Raw genomic sequence first — 5,926 nt, forward strand, 5'->3', positions numbered from 1 at the left:
GCTGGATAGCATTTGAAGTATTTCATACTCACTAGCTCCTCAGCACAAGCCTACATGATGGTATTATCTCCATTTTGAGTGTGCAAAAACTGGAGCTGAGATGAAAGATTCAGTCACTTTACAGAGCTAGTCGATAGAACAGCTGATTTCAAATCCAGTTCTCTTCTACTCCTAAACCTACCCTCTTAAACACCATGCTAACTGCCTCTATGGTCCAAGCATATGCTCCATAAGTATGTTTACATGAGACAGATCCCCTAGAGCACACTGTCCAATCCCATGATCCAAGGAGATCACACACTGTTAAGTGCTCACTCAATTCCAGGCACTGAACTGTGGTGTGTTGATGTACTCTTTTAGGTTATCCTCACAAAAAGAATGTGGATAAAGGATTCTTTCTTCAATTTTTGCAAGTGATAAATCTAAGTCTTTTGTAACTTCCAGGATTTGCTCTGTTTCCCATGGCCAGCTCCTGCCAACGCTAGGATTCATAAAGTAGGGTAGTTGCCTCCAAAGCCCATCTTTTTTTTTTTTTTTAACTCCCTCTCTTTGCAAATTGTCAATTGTCCTATAGTTTATAGCATAATGATCAGGGTGAAAAAGGAAAAGATAATGAATGAGGCTTTGGTCCCTGTGGCTGGCGAAGGAGCCTTGCATCTCCTCCCTGGGGATACTATCTGCACGTGGAGAAGGGAGAACGGCCACCACCACTGTTGCTCCTAGCAAAGTTCAAGAAACAGGTTAGAAACAAGGTCCTAACCCCAGCTGCCTCTGAACTTGGTGCCTGCCAGATCTCTAAACATCAAGGCCAACTAGGTCCGCCAACCTTTCTGACAGGTCAGGATCCATGCCAAGCAAGGTCAGAATTTACACAGATGTTAAAATGCACAGACCCCGTGAGTACCGGGATTAAGAGTCATGTGTGGTGGAACAGGGAAATTGAGATGATTACCAACTGGCTCAAAAATTTGACCAGAATAAATACAGTGAAGTATTTGAAACCATCATTATTACAAATTATGAAAAAGTCATAGTTAATATTCTCAAGCCAGTAAAGAAGAAAATCAAGTGTGGAATAAAGATTTTAGAGAACTTGAGAGGTGGTCCCAACATCATTGTCACTGGCAGACAAGGTAAAAGATCCTGTGCCACAAACCCTTGCCTTGGTATTTGAATAAGTAAACAACATAGACTTTAAGCATTTGTACCAGATGTTAACAGACTATGGTATTTGATTTTTCATGTGTGAGACTCTGAAAGCCTTGCATTATTGTCACAAGATGGGGATTATTTACAGGGATGTAAAGTCCCCTAAGTCATGATTGATGGTGAGCATAGAAAGCTACAGCTTGTAGGCCGGGGTTTGGCTGAGTTTTATCGTCCTGACCGAGGATATAATGTCCGAGTTGCTTCCTGATACTTCAAAGGTCCTGGGCTACATGTAGACCATCTGATGTATGATTATAGTTTGGATATGTGGGGCTTGGGTTGTATGCTGGCAACTGTGATCTTCCAGGAGGAACCATTTTTCCATGGACATGACAATTATGATCAGTTGGTAAGGATAGCCAAGGTTCTGGGGACAGAAGATTTATAGAACTATATAGACAAATAAAACATTGAATTAGATCCATATTCCAATGATATTTTGGGCAGAACTCCCATAAGCGATAGGAATGCTTTGTTTGCAGTGAAAACCAGCATCTTGTAAGCCCTGACACCTTGGATTCTCTGGACAAGCTGCTGTGATATGATCCCCAGTTATGGCTCACTGCAAAGGAGGCTATGGAGCACCCTTCTTTCTACATGGTTGTGAAGGACCAGGCTTGAAATAGCACATCAAGCAGGAAGGACAATGGGTGTGGGGGGGCATGGCAGTCCACCTGTCAGCAGTACCAATATAATTGACATCAGGGATTTCTTCAGTACCAACCTCTTCACCCCTTGGACCTCTGACAGTCTCACCCAATGATTGCTGCTGCCAGCCACCTTGGGATGCTGCTGGTTTTTAACTGTGGTGGCCCTGTCTGTCTCTTGATGTCTGAGTAGAGGTGGGGGAGCCCACCCCTATCCTTGATGCAACTTGCACCTGGCAAGGAGGGGTGAAACACTTCAGAAGCACTGTGTCTGAACTGTTGTTTATGGATTTATAGTAATACAGTCACTAAAACAAATTATAATAGGCTGATTTTCTTTTTTTGCAACATGAACTTTTTATAACTCAGGGGATTTCCTGAAAAATTACCTGCAGGTGGAATATTTCACAGGCAAATTTTTTTTTTCGATTTCCAAATTCACTTCCTCATCACTTAAGAACAAAGATGAACCAGCCACAATCCTGGCTGCTGCGTTTGGGTGGAGATCATTGCTCCCCACCAGCCCACACTTTTGGGGGTTTGTATCTCACGCTTTTCTCCAGAGATTGCCAAAATGTAGCATTTAAGGAAGCAGGCAGGAAGGAAAGAGGCAGGAAGGAAAGGAGGAAAAGAAGACTCAACCAATAAGAGCAGTAAATTGCTAATCACATAGATTTTTTATATCACTTTACTCCAAAAGTGTTTTGGTGGGGTTGTCCTGGTGAATCTATGGAAACCATGTTTTAGTTACACTGAGATGTTGAAAATCTACCCAAAGTGCTCACTGATCCTAAAAACTTCTGTTCATTGTGAATCATGTCTTAGTGACCTAACTACAAATCCAACATACTTATAATTTTAATTTCAAAGTTTAGCTAAATATTTTATTAACTTCTGTTCCAGACTGCTTACCTTGTTCTCTCCCTCTTTTGTCTTCCAGCACACTGTGCTCTACAGGTGGTTGGCAGGGAAGGCAAAATCATATTCACTTTTCTTCAACTTGGCCATTTTGAATTCAGTTAGTTACTGGGCATATGTTCTTGCTTTTTTCCAAAAGCAACCAAATTATCCGTATAGGTTCTATGCTAGAAGCTCTTTAAGACCTGATAGGAGATATGACTACACTGAGTTTCATATAAAGGTTTCTATTATCTTTTCCTCCTACATTTCCCTTCCACACGTGACACCTACTGAGGAAAACTGCCCCCTCAGTCATGTAACTGTGATCTGAGATGCAGGAACAGAGCCTCTCTATCTAATGAAACTGAAAAGTAGACCTGTAATTCTGGGGAACTAAAACCCCTTGCTACTTGTGTGTGTGTGCATGTGTAAAAAAATATATATATATACACATACACTTTGTCCTTCATATGTGAAAGATTCAGTGTTGGAATTCTTTGGTGTAAGAACTGGTTTCATTTTTTTAAAAAATGAGAAGAGTAGGGGAAGAAGAAGGAAAAGAAGATATGAAAGGAGGAGAAAGAGGAGGGAGTCAAAATATGTCCACATGAAAGGAACTTTCAAGGACTTTAAGTACTTTAAAGGACAACCCAGTATTAAAGGATGCTACCAAAGGACATAGAACTAAACATTCAGGGCACATATTCTAATCTGGGTTTTGATTAGAAGAAGGACCATAGAATGGAGTGAGTAGGGTTTCCAGTGTTTGGAGATGCAAAATTGAACACAGGAGGGAAGGCTATGGTGGTGGCGATAACATAACAATGTCCTGGAACATTCTCAGAATGACTACGCGAGCCTCTCACCTCAAAAGTCATCCCCTTTGTTTATTAATGTAAATGATGACTAAAAGTTTTGGACTTTTTCTATCAGCCCAGGGGATTTATTAGTCAAATAGTGATTGCTGTCACCTCAAATTATGTTTTCGTTGTGTTTGTTACGTGTCTTCTGAGCTCCAACTTCACTGGAATGAGGTTTGCATCTCTGCAAGATCCGTTAAATCCTTCTACTTTGCTGACAGCGAGCAGCTCAGAAACAAAAAAAAGCCTTGAATCTGTAACATATTTCCCCGCCTCCTTCTGTCCTTTTCCTCTCCTCTTTAACCCCTCCCCTAGAGAACACCAGAGAAATAAAAATAAAGTCGTAATTAAGAAAAGGACTAAGAATAAATTCCATGCATTTAACTAAAGTTCCATCTCTGAACCCAGGAGAATTGGCGCATAACTGTGGTTGTGCGAGAGGAAACGCACAGGGAACTCATGCTGTGCTTTCAACACAAATACAACTCATACGGAATAGTTTATCACTTAAACCATCTCTTTAATTCTGCAGCGTAAAGGCAAGACCTCAAAAAAGCCTCGGATACCTCTGCCGCCGCCACTGGGGTCTCCCATTTCTGGAGTCCCTCTGGCCCAAATAGCTCAGAGCAATTCACAAACATTTATTGACGGAACCCTCTGACCCATCCCCCAAGTGAATACTTTAATATCGCATTCTGCAGAGGGCAAAATGGCAACATGGAGAGAGGTTCAAGCCTCTTGGCTGCCTGCCATGCAGAGAAAACGAAGTAGTGGCTGAAATCTGAAAGAAAAGCATCGCCAGGTGCATAGTGGATTATTCAAGGAATGTGATGAAAAGAGCACTGGGCTGGAGTCAGGAGACTTAGGCTCTGATCCTGGCTCTGTCATTTACTCACAGGGGGACCCTAGCCAAGTTGTTTTCCCTCCCTGGGCCTCAGTCTCCCTAGCTGTAAAATAGGAGGTTGAACTAGAAGACCTTCAAGTTCCTTCTACCTCTGAAACTGCTGGCGCTCTGTACCCCAAGCCTGAGCACTAGGCAAGCTTTCCTCTCACTGCCCCTCCCAAACCATGCAACATTCATTCCTGCTGGGAGGATTTCTCCGCGTATTTCCAAATCCAGCCCTCCATTAAAGGTCTGGTTTCACACTCCCATCTTCCTCCAGGTGGGCTGATTTTTTTGTGCAACCCTTTGGAATGTTTCAGTCTCTGGAAATCTTGATTAATTACTTTCCTCTATAGCATCTGGCACATGGAAGGGGCTCAGTAAATATTTACTAAATTACTAGATTCTATGTAGCTTAATTCTGGATTCATCTGCCTTAATCTGATAAATGAGACTGTGAAAACTTTGAGAGCAGAATAAGGAAAGTGCTTGTTATATCTTAAACCTTAACTATCTATTAATAGGTGTCTTATCTACATATGGATTTTAAGTTCCCAGTGACACATTCCAAGGGAGGAGAATTTCAATGTGTGAGTCTAATGCAATGCAATGTAATTCAATGTTAACCATTAATTATCGATCATCTAACTCTGCCAAAAACTATACTAGGCTCTGGAGTTACAAAGATTTCTAAGATTTAGTCCTTGTCCTCAAGGATATTTTGCTCTGTGGGGGAATAAGGCAAGGAGAAAGGCAGCTGCCATACATTAAGCTCAATTCAATAGCAAAAGTGCGTATAAGATAAATATGGGATATGGGACAAATAAAAATAAAAACACAAAGGCCAATTACAGCTCATGTTTTTAAAGAACTTGTGCTGTGTTGGATTCCAAAGTAAGAAAGTTATGACATAAGACACAAAGTTTAAAGCTTCCGATGTCATTGTGATTGAAACTAGGGACTATTTTAAAGGGAATTCAATTGACAAGAACACAGTTGTTAAACTAATGGCTACTAAGGTGTGAACTGGCTTTAACAAAAAGTAGGTTAATTTGTCATAATCCCGTGGCATCACATATAGGACTATTTCATTTTCTCCCTGGGCTCGATTCCGTCATGTGGAAAAGGGTGGTTGGGTGAAATAATCCCAATGATCCCTTCTAGCTCTGGTGTTCCACAGCTACATGGGATAAAGACCGTGTCTTCTCTGTGTCTTCCACAACATTTCTTGCCAGACCGGGCACTAAAAAAGAGGAAGGTGGGAGCCAGGGCAGTTGTTTTCTTCATCTGGGGACTCTGAATTTTAGTTAGAGATGATCAGAAAAGGACTAGCAGGAGAGGAATTGTCATTATACATTATTTATTTCATTAAGATGCTACTCAGGATTTTGTCTCATGTCATGATATAAACATGGTACTTATAAACA

At 41.2% G+C, this 5,926-nt stretch overlaps 1 pseudogene; it reads left to right on the top strand.

Moving 5' to 3' along the window:
• Nucleotides 1-1,241: 1,241 nt before the first annotated feature.
• On the top strand, nt 1,242-1,830 carry LOC143659790 (casein kinase II subunit alpha-like; annotated as a pseudogene).
• The last annotated feature ends 4,096 nt before the right edge of the window (nt 1,831-5,926 follow it).

The sequence above is a fragment of the Tamandua tetradactyla genome, chromosome 2 (assembly GCF_023851605.1).
Source record: "Tamandua tetradactyla isolate mTamTet1 chromosome 2, mTamTet1.pri, whole genome shotgun sequence".
Classification (NCBI taxonomy): domain Eukaryota; kingdom Metazoa; phylum Chordata; class Mammalia; order Pilosa; family Myrmecophagidae; genus Tamandua; species Tamandua tetradactyla.